The 11,457-nt window shown below is 43.9% G+C and overlaps 1 protein-coding gene across 2 annotated transcripts in view; it reads right to left on the reverse strand.

Annotated features, from left to right (window-relative positions):
• Positions 1 to 10,019, reverse strand: part of CEP83 (centrosomal protein 83) — a 94,009-nt gene extending 83,990 nt beyond the window's left edge. Inside the window, exon 1 of one of the 2 annotated variants that reach the window (XR_009550878.1) lies at positions 9,904 to 10,019. The gene's annotated coding sequence lies outside the window, so the exon portion shown is untranslated. The remainder of the gene's footprint in view (positions 1 to 9,903) is intronic. The other variant, XM_060195545.1, reaches the window with a different exon arrangement.
• Between the last annotated feature and the right edge of the window lie 1,438 nt (positions 10,020 to 11,457).

Consider the following 11,457-nt stretch of genomic DNA (forward strand, 5'->3'; position numbering starts at 1 on the left):
CCAGAATTAAAGAGGCAATTTATAGGACCTGACTACTCATAGAAAAATAGTACATTTTTTTTATGACTTCAATACTGGAAAGAGAAAAAAAATAATAAAGCAAAGGGTCACCAGGAGAAAGTTGTGAGTGGGGGGCCGGGTGGTGGCACACCTGGTTAAGCAGAAGCCAGGGGGAGCTGGCATACTACCCAACAATTATTAAGTCACTAATAAAAAAAAAACTCAAAACAATAAAATAACGTCACTTCCTTTTATATCATCAATGAACAAATAAAACCTGAAATCTGAACCATTAGCACCCCTCAAAAAATTAATTAGGAATAAAGCTAACAAAATAGCACAACACTGCACTTTTTACTTGTGTTTTTTGCTGCCAGGAATTCTTGCACCTGTGCGACACCCTCCACCACTCCCAGTGGACTTTTTTCTTCCTTAGTCCCCAAACAGAGTGTGACAGGCAGAAGAGAGACATTTGCCATGTGTATGGTGCTCCCTCCGATTCCTGCACATGGTAAGTGTGCGCTCTATGGCGTGAGCTATTTCCCAGGCCCCAGGACAAGATTTATAGGAGGAAAACTACTCCCCAAATCATGTAAGGATGTATTTCCTCATAGCATACCCTCCTCATTCTGAATATAGCAAAACTTAGAGAACAATTAAAAGACCAGTGGAAGCCAGGGGTTGGGGAGAGGGATTACAGAGCGCAAAGAACACTTAGACCAAGCATTCTGCAAAGCACACCTACCAATCCACATGGGTCAAAACCCAGAGACGGTCTAAGGCAGAGTGCGCCCTGACGTCAGCTATGGACGATGTGTGATGGCAAGCCACTCTCAGTCTGACTGGGACAGACGCTGCACCGTGAAATGGTAGCAGGAGGAGAAGTCTGTAGTGTGGGAGCAGAAGGGAGTGCACAGAAGCCCTCTGCACTCTAGGATTTTGACATAAAGCTGAAGTGGCAATAAGGGAGGAGGAAAGGGACAAGGAAATGAGGGAGGAAGGGAGGCAACATCTGGAAGAAACCATGCACTGCCTGACGTACGCAGCATGCTGACTCTTCATTACGAACATCTGGAAGAAACCATACACTGGCTGACGTACGCAGCATGCTGACTCTTCATTACGAACATCTGGAAGAAACCATACACTGGCTGACGTACGCAGCATGCTGACTCTTCATTACGAACATCTGGAAGAAACCATACACTGGCTGACGTACGCAGCATGCTGACTCTTCATTACGAACATCTGGAAGAAACCATGCACTGGCTGACGTACGCAGCATGCTGACTCTTCATTACGAACATCTGGTAGAAACCATGCACTGGCTGACGTACGCAGCATGCTGACTCTTCATTACGAACATCTGGAAGAAACCATGCACTGGCTGACGTACGCAGCATGCTGACTCTTCATTACGAACATCTGGTAGAAACCATGCACTGGCTGACGTACGCAGCATGCTGACTCTTCATTACGAACATCTGGAAGAAACCATACACTGGCTGATGTACGTAGCATGCTGACTCTTCATTACAAACATCTGGAAGAAACCATACACTGGCTGATGTACGTAGCATGCTGACTCTTCATTACGAACATCTGGAAGAAACCATACACTGGCTGATGTACGTAGCATGCTGACTCTTCATTACGAACATCTGGAAGAAGCCATGCACTGCCTGACGTACGCAGCATGCTGACTCTTCATTACGAACATCTGGAAGAAATCATGCACTGGCTGACGTACGCAGCATGCTGACTCTTCATTACGAACATCTGGAAGAAACCATACACTGGCTGACGTACGCAGCATGCTGACTCTTCATTACAAAGTGTTGTTGACCCCTTCTCCGGCGTGACTGTTTAAGAACGCTCGGCACTGGGGGAAGCAAGCCACTCAGGTGCAAGAAGGTGAGGGGCTGCAGAGCGTGTGGCCCGCCATGGCAAAGATGCCGAGTTCAGCCCCCAGCACCGCAGCAGCAGCACGGGCAGCACTAGCTCGGGGTCCATGAACGGCAGAGCCAGGCTCAGCTATCTCGGCTCTCTCTCAATAAAGGCCGGGAAAACTGGGCCTGGGAGACTGCTCAGTGGCATCACAGATGCAGGAGACCAAGTACAACCCCCGGTGTCACATGAAATTCTGATCAAAACAGTCAAACGGGCTGGGCAGTAAGGATACTCCATCTACCTCTCTGTGCAACTCTCGGAGTCCTTTCTGTCCCCTCTGTGGGACAGTCTCAGCTCTACAGACCTACATATGACATTTTCATCTGCACAAGAACTATTTCTGTGGTAGCACAATGTCTTCCCAAAAGCATGGTTATTCCAAATGTCCTTAAAAACGCAGCTGCTGATATCTATGGAAAGCTTCCAAAACACATTCCATTAAAAAGCACATGCTATGCCTTTAAACATTCCGAAACAATGCTTTTAAATACTACATAACCCCAAAGTGAATGTTAAAAAAAAATTTTTTTTTTAACTAAGTCGAGGGATAACCCAATATTGGCAAGGCTTTACTCATAAACATGAATTTCTCCAAAACCCAAAGAATCCTTTATTAGTCGCTCAGTCTTTGGACAGTCATCCTAGGATGGCCTGTATACAAAAAAAAAAAAAAAAAAAACTGTCACAACTTGACACCCTGCCAAAAGCTCAAGTGCAGCTGGGAGCAGACCCTTCAAAGCCCTGGTAAGGTGCCAGGCCCCATAATTGTGCTTCAGAAAGAAACAGGAGGGCAAAGGAAATAGGAAGGAAAGATGATACGTATGCATTAGAACGGTGAGCAATCAACCAGCCAGCGCTCTGAATTGAAATGTTGGTCTGTTCTTATAATCGCACTGTCTGCCTCCATACAGCTTAATTCTCACAAAGGAATTCTGCAAAGTAGGACATAGTAGCCAATCAACCTCAAATGCTTGGAAAGAAATTACAGAACTCTGTGAAGTTGTCAGCTAAAAGACCAAGAAGACTCTCGCCAAACCACACCTGAATCCGTCTGCATGTTCTGCAGCGTCTATGGACTGACTCTGTGACACGTGGCTGGGGTTGGGGGGTGTCTCCGGAGACTGGTAAGCGCTTGTAACCCTGGCGTGAGCTACGGCTTTTCTGCTTCCAGCCCCATCTTCCTGCTGAAATAGAAAAGGCAACCAAACGGCTCCTAAGCTAAAATGAAGGCTGTCTATAGGTCCGACAGCACACACTGGAAGGAAGTTACTTGGTTTTGTTTTGATAAGTTCCGCTTTAATTTGACTTCCATCAGATATGTGCCTTCGTCTGAAAGTTAAGGGAAAATAAAATTAAAAAAAGATCAACTGGTATTTTCACTTCAGCTGGCATAAGCGTTCTCTTCTTCATCTTTAAGAATCTGCCGGTAAGAAGGTAGAAATTGTTTCTGATTCAGAAAAGGGAGATAAATAAACTCATTCTCTTAAAACAGCATGACCTTCTTGCTCAGGCTATTAAATGATCAGTATTCATCAAACGGCTATTGTACTGTATTTACTTATGCTAAGAGTGGTTCACTTATGCTAAGAGTCCTCTGAGGGAAATATGGAAATAAGAAAACCATTGAGTTAAGACTACCTTAAGACTGAGCCTGCCCGTATTCAGAGCAGTAAGACCCTTTTCTAAGTATTTACACTACAAGCCAGACACTTTAGGACACTGAAATAAAGAAGAGCTCTTGCTTTCAAGAACTAGAAACATACATATTAGCCAACAATTGCTGAGAAACCAAGAAAAGGAGAGAAGCAAGTACATATTTTCAGTACTTTAGGTTCTCTGCCTGTACATATATTGTCTACTCCAAATGATAAATGAATTCAGGAAGGTTTTAAATGATAATGTATTGTACTTAGAGGCAGACAGGTGTACTGGGCAGAGAGGCCTAAGCCTGCTAGAGAAGGTGCCGCAGAAAACAAAGATAAGTCCGAATTCAACCAAAGAAAGACACAGAGAAGAATCATCAGCTACCAAGACAGGGAGATGGGAGACAGCACTGGAGCGAGGGGTGAGGCACAGGTCAGTCACTGGGGCAGGGCCTTGACAGCAGTGAGCACAAGAGAGGAGTTAATCCTGGTATCTAAGAGAATCCACTGAAAGATTGTAAGCTTATGAATGAATAACAAACTGTCCTTCAGAAAAACAAATAGAGCATCCAGGCTAGAGAGAAGAGATGGGGGGGGGGGGGGACGGAGTGGACCAGGGAAACAGCATTGCGATGGCACAACATACATTCATGTCTGAGGCACCTTGGAGGTCTGTGGTCCAGTCCCCTGCACCAACATAAACCACAGCTTAGCTGTGCTCAAGCATAAAACAATTAATTAAAAAAAAAAAAAGAGGGAAAGGAGATCAAAGACCTGGAAGTTAGACCAGAATCCACCAAATACGCAGAAGAAACCACTGGCAGAACATTCTGTGTTTGCTTTGGAAACGATTACAGAGACTCACGTCCAACAACAAGAAACACAGAAGCAAAAATCAAGAAATGGGACTGTATCAAAAGGAGCCATCACTGAAACAAAAGGACCCCCAGCAAAATGGAGAAAAGACTTTCACACGCCACACGTAAAAACATAGACATGCATACATACATGCATGCATGCATACATACTTACAAACATACATGGTTATCAGCCTTCTTATACATATCACAAAATTCAGCAACAACAAAATCCATCACAAAATGGGACAAGGACAAAAGCAGAATCTTAACCAAAGAAGATACATGTATGTGGGGCAAACAGACGTGAGAAAGGGCTCACTGATGATAAGAGCAAAGCAAATCAAGACAATGAGCTAGCACTTCACACCTGTCAGAATGTCACACATCAAAAACAGCAGGAAAAAAGTTGGTGGGGGGGTGCACGGGTGGGGGTGCATCTGGCTAAGCACGCACGTTACCAAGCACAAGGACCTAGGTTTGAGCCCGCACTCCCCACCCACAGGTGAAGCAGGTCTTCCTTCCGGTGTCTTCTCTCTCTCTCTCTCCCTATCTTCCCACCCTCTCAACTTCTGTCTTATCAAAATAAAATACAGAAAGAAAGAAAGAAAGAAAGAAAGAAAGAAAGAAAGAAAGAAAGAAAGAAAGAAAGAAAGAAAGAAAAAACAGTTGGCGAGGCTGTGGCTAGAAAAGAACCTTTCTACAGTGTCAGTGGGGATGTGAACTGGTCCAGTCCCTGTGGAAAACAGTCTGGGGGTTTCTAAGAATACTGGGAGTGGAATTACCTGATGGTCAAGCAATTCCATTCCCAGGATCTAGTCAGACACCAGAGGAAGGAGCTGCTGTGGTGCACAGACACCTACTATGGGGAGGTAGGATACTGTCTTCACGTGACAACTCGATTGTAAATTGTAAATAGTTTCTTCCTCCAACAGTGATTTTTTTTTATTTTTATTTAATTTGGTTTTGCCTCCAGGGTTATCATTGGGGTTCAGTGCCTCATTATCAATCCACTGTTCCTGGAGGCCATTTTTCCCATTTTATTGTCATTGTTGCTACTGTTGTTGGACAGGACAGAGAGAAATGGAAAGAGGAGGGGAAGACAGAGGGGGAGAGAAAGACAGACACCTGCAGACCTGCTTCACCGCTGGTGAAGCGACCCCCCTGCAGGTGGGGAGCCGGGGCTCGAACCAGGATCCTTACGTGGGACCTTGTGTTTTCAAGCCATGTGCACTTAACCCACGCTACGCTACCGCCCAGCCCTTGTTATTTTTATTCAGTATTTAAACCAGAATTATCAGTGGGGCTCAGTGCCTGCATGACAAAACCATGACTTCTGGCAGTCACTTTTTAATTTTTTATTTCTTTGATTTTATAGGCTAGAGAGAAACTGAGAGGGGAAAAGGAGACAGAGAAGGAGAGAGGAAGACATCTGCAACACTGCTTCACCGATCGTGAAGCCTCCCCTCTCCTGGTCCCTTGAAGTTAAGGATCGGAGGCTTAAACTTGGATCCTTGCGCATGACGGTGTGTGCACTCGACGGGGTGCGGCCAGCATCTAGCCAAGCCGACAAAGTGATTTCAGAATAGACAGATAGATAGATAAATAAATATAAAAACAGTGGCAGCAGGGTAGTCAAGATGCACGTAACTTGGAGGCAGAAATAAGTCAGTAGTCAGATCTTGGTTTCCTTTTCTCGCTCAAAAAAAATAATAATAATAAACTTTAAAAAAAAAAATGGTGTCATTAGTAAAACAACTAGCCAGGAAATTAGGGTGGTGAGAAAATAGAGGGGGCCAGGAGATAGCTCCTCAGTGGAGCACACTCTTCACCACAAGGTTCTGGGTTCAAGCCCCCCGGTCACCACCACACACCCCGCAGCACTAGGCCACAGGGAAGCCTCAGAAGTGATGGGGGGAGTAACATGGTGTTTCCCCTCCCCTTTGTGTCTCTCTCCCTCTCTTTCTCTCACTCTGGTAGCAAAAATATTTTTAAAAAACAGAGCTCAGTGAAAGTAGAAGGTTGTTTCCAAAGATGAAATAACTTTAAGCACTAATTCACCATATGAAGGAAGAACAAGTTTGCACAAAGACCTTTGCAGAGGCATCAAGTGCATGCAAAGACCATCACAATAAAACCCTTGAAATATCTGCTTTTCTCCCATGGAATTTCATCAGCAGAGGGGGAAACGCTAAAGCTAGCTCTGTCAGGAACAAAGACAAAGTATTTTGTTCCTTAAATGTCCACCTGCTGGTACTCCTCCTCAGGCTCTCCCTCAAACAATCATCTCTATAGCAACACACTCAAACATTTGTGGTTGGAAAGCATATGCCTTTGCAAAAATATATGAGAATTCAAGAATGTGAACTTTATTTTTCCCCTTAACATAAAAGACAGTGTGTCTCAAAAAAATGACTGCAAAATTTGAAATATATATATAAGACATGGAAAAAAAACAGATTTAAAAAACAAGGAAACAAAAATTGACATTTTGCATGTTTACATGGAAAATTCTTTTTATAGATTACAATGACACCTTGTAACAACATTTTTTCTAATTATGTTACTATGTTATGGAGGGGGGGATTTTTTCAACTGCCACAAGGGTATTGCTGGGGCTTGGTGCCAGCACTATAAATCCATTGCTCCCAGTGGCCTCTTTTTTTTTTTAATCTATTTTATTTGATATGAGAGAAATTGAAAGAGAAGGAGATAGAAAGAGAGAAAGAAGGAGTCGGGTGGTAGCACAGCAGGTTAAGCACACGTGGCACAAAGCGCAAGGACCGGCCTAAGGATCCTGGTTCCAGCCCCCGGCTCCTCACCTGCAGGGGAGTCGCTTCACAGGCGGTGAAGCAGGTCTGCAGGTGTCTGTCTTTCTCTCCCCTCTCTGTCTTCCCCTCCTCTCTCCATTTCTCTCTGTCCTATCCAACAACAATGACATGAATAGCAATAATAACTACAACAAAAAAAAAGAACAAGGGCAACTGAAAGGCAATAAATAAATAAATATTTTTAAAAAGAAAGAGAGAAAGACACCTGCAGCCCTTCTTCACCACTCATGATGAGCAGGGTTGGAAGCCAGGTTCTAGTGCTTGGTAATGTGTGTGCTTAATACGGTGCACCACCACCTGGCCCCCTGGAAAACAGATCTAATAAAACTGGTTTTGAAAACAGGCAAAATGAAGAGCAGATCTAAGGTGGTAGCAGCACACTCAGTAAACTATTTGGAAAAACATTTTTTCAATCTCAGTGTCAGGCCAAAGTACCCTACAGCTATAAATTATAATGTATTATATGTTTCACTTGAGCTAGTCATTAATCTTTTTCTGCAATGACACAGAAACAAATTGTATTTGTAATCTAGAGCAAAGCTTACACTATTGGCAATCCCTTTACAGGAGAATACTGACATGTAGTTTATAAACTCTCAAAAATAATTTGCCAATTAAATACAGTATCAAGTTCTCAATCTTCTAAAAGATTTTTACTAGTAATTTAATAGATTTACAAAATTATGTGATAACAGGGGTATAACTCTACACCACTTCCACCACCAGAATCTTGTGTCCCCATTCCCTCCATTAGAAACTGCAGTAATTTTTCCCAAAGTCATAGATATGGGCTGACTATTATTTCTATAGCTATCTGTATATATGTTTTTTTTTTAAGTAGGACCATTTTTCCTATGGTCCTACTTCTCTCCCTTTCTTTTTAATTGACTTATAAAATAAAAAATGGAAAATATCAACAAAACCACAGCATAAGAGGAGTGACATTCCCCACACATTTCCCACCACTAGAATTCCACATCCACTCCCTCTATTGGAAGCTTCCCATTCTCTAGCCCTCTGGGAGCATGGACCCAGGGTCATTGTGGGGTGCAGAAGGTGGGAGGTCTGGCTTCTGTAATTGCTTCTCCACCGAACATGGGCATTGGCAGGTTGAACCATACTCCCAGTCTGTCCCTATCTTTCTCTACTGGGGCAGGGCTCTGGAGAGGTGGGGTCTCAGGGTACATTGGTGAGGCTGTCTGTCTGGGGAGTCAGGTTGGCGTCATGGTAGCATCTGCAACTTGGTGTTTGGAACGTGTATTCCTTTGCTTCCTCCTTGTGGGACTCGGTTCAGTAGTTCTTGTAAGGTGGGGTTGATTGTGGCAAATTCCTTTAGTTCTTGAGTATTTGAGAAAACCTTCATTTCTCCCTCATATTTGAAGGATAATTTTGCAGGATACAATATTCATGGCTGAAATTCCCTCTCCTTTAGAACCTTGAATATGTCATTCCACTCTCTCCTGGCCTCTAGAGTTTGTGAAGAGAAATCTAGCGAAAGTCTTACGGCTCTGCCTTTGTATCTAACTTCTTTCTTTTCCCTAGCAGCCAGCATTTTTTTTTCTCTTGTTGACTTTTGACAGTTTTACAATAATGTGCCTCGAAGTTGGTCTTTTTGTATTTATAAATCTGGGTGATCGTTCTGTCTCTTGAATGAGAATGTTCTCATGGTTTCCTAAGTGAGGGAAGTTCTCAGCTAAAATTGCTCTGAAAATGGACCCTGGGCCTTGTCCTCCTCCTCAGATGTACCTATCACTCGTATATTCGATCTTTTGATGGAGTCTGCAATTTCACAGAGAGTTGCTTCAGTCTTTCTGAACCATTCCTCTCCCTCATCTTTGAACTGAAAGAGTGGGCTGGCTGTATCTTCTGGACTGGAGATTGTTTCTTCTGAATGTGTGATTCTACCTCCTGAGCCTTCTACCTGAGCATGGACTGCAGTTAGAGTGTCTTTTACTCCCTGGAGTTCTGTTTGAAATTTTTCTTCCATGCTTCCTAACTGCTTAGTGAGTTCTGACTGAAGTTCTTTCAAGATTTGAAGATTCTTTGTGAACTCTGTTGTAAGTTTCTCTCTTCTGTGTTTTAATTCCATAGTAACGTGCTCCTTTAATTCCTGCTTTAATTCCTTTAATTCTCCAAGAGCCCTCATAGTGAGCTTTCTGCAGTCTGTCTCTAAATCTGTAATTCCGTGGGTTTCCTGTTTCGTTTCTGTCTGGCTGACACGGCGTAGTTGGCTGTTTAGTTCTGTTTCTGCTTGTGCATTTTCTGTGCTGGTTATTGATGGCCAGCAGGTGGTGCTGTTGTGAGCTCTAGGTTTCTCTGGCTTGTAAGATCTGTGTGTGTGTGTGGGGGGGGGGCTTGCTTTGGGCTGTCTTGTGGTCACAAATGTCGTTTTATGTTGTGTCCTTGCCTTAATTCAGAAGGCTGGAGCCCCCGAGTCAAAGACTGAGGGTTTTAAGCCCCTGTCTCTTTTCTTCCGGCACTAGGAACAATGCTACTTGCTTGCTGCGCTTGAAGTGAAATTGCCAAAATGGTGCAGCTCAGCGCCCGGCCACCCAGAGCTCTGACCTGACTCTGCTGTTCAACCTGCGCCCCTTTCCGGCCCAACTGCACACGAGCACCCACCTGGGGCTGCGGGACATCCAGCTGCAGATTACGACTTCGATTGGGTCTCTTGTATTTATCTGTTGTTCTTGGGTGGAGAGGCGGCCCGTTATTCCATGGCCACGCCTCCCGGAAGTCCTCCATCTTCATTGTGCCAAGTCTATGGGCAGTTGGCAGCGTGGGTCACCAGGAGCTTACCACGTTCCTAGCCTGTGCCCCACTTCGGTAGTAAAGGTAAGTCATTGGTGTAGTCCCCATGCAGTGGCCTTGCTGACACAGTCCTCCCCCCAGCACCCCCAGCACCCACAGCACCCCACTCTCTGGTGTGTTTGGCTCTTCCATACTGCTTGCCCCGAGCCTCTGGCTTGTTCTCCTCCCACCTCTAAGTCGAGTCTGTCTGTCTCCTCACTTCACTTATTACACTGATGTGAATGACTTTCAGAATGAAACCCACACTCCTAATCTCACTCCTCACTCATCACTTCCACTCCACTCTTATGTTTCCATCTACATTAGAAGCTCAACATAAGAAGTGAACTCATTGGGACCAGGCAGTGGCACACCTGGTTAAGGACTTGTATCACAGAGCACCAGGACGCAGGTTCAAGTCCCTGGTCCCCACCTGCAGGGGGGAAGCTTCAGGAGTGGTGAAGCAGGGTTGCAGGTGTCTCTCTGTTTCCCCGCCCTCTCAATTTCTATCTGTCTCTATCCAGTAAATAAAGATAATAAAAAGATTTTTTTAAAAAAAGAAGTGAACTCATTATCATCAATTGTTCTGCCTGCTTGTTTCAAAGTTACCCCAAGTTCCTCTATTATATAAACTTAACCGCCATCACTATTAGTAACACAGTATTCATCTGGCTAATTCCTCTTCATCCATCTGCTGGTTTCTAACTATTCTCCCTTTCTAGAGACATAACTCTAGGATAAAAATATCTATTTTGTACTCACTTTAACAGAAGCCTCCTAAACACTGGTGTCCCAGGTTTAGTCTTATCTCACTTTTACAGTCTCTAAACATCCACCAGGACGAGCCTTCTCATACACTCCTGTCATCGCATAACTGCTACTCCGACTTTCTCTAATGCTCACTGGCTCAACAGGGAACTGAAACACACCCCAAACCCTGCACTGGCTAACTCCTTACACAAACTCAAACATGGCCATGGGCTAAAGACTTTCTAAGATGAGGTATCGAAAGCTATGAAGGAAACTAAGTACTTTTGAAAGACACTAACAGATAAACAAATTAGGGTACGGTCAGATTGGGCTCTAGTCACGCAACAGTATATACCATTCACCAACAGAGAGGACATAATAGTACTGTGGAGGAATTTCGAAATATACTTAATGAATCTAGACCCCCCCCCCAAAAAAAGAGCATATTATTATTTCACCTATATGTTAAAATCGTGTGACAATGACGAAGAGAATGCAGATAGATGGAACAGAATCAAGACTATGCCAGTAAACTTGTACATCACAGTGAGCTGACCTTTTTAAATAATGGTGTGAATAAACGGAATAGGAACAAGTCTTTTCAACAAATGGTGCTACAATTCAGGGTCCACTTGA

The sequence above is a fragment of the Erinaceus europaeus genome, chromosome 7, assembly GCF_950295315.1.
Source record: "Erinaceus europaeus chromosome 7, mEriEur2.1, whole genome shotgun sequence".
NCBI classification, from domain to species: Eukaryota; Metazoa; Chordata; class Mammalia; order Eulipotyphla; family Erinaceidae; genus Erinaceus; species Erinaceus europaeus.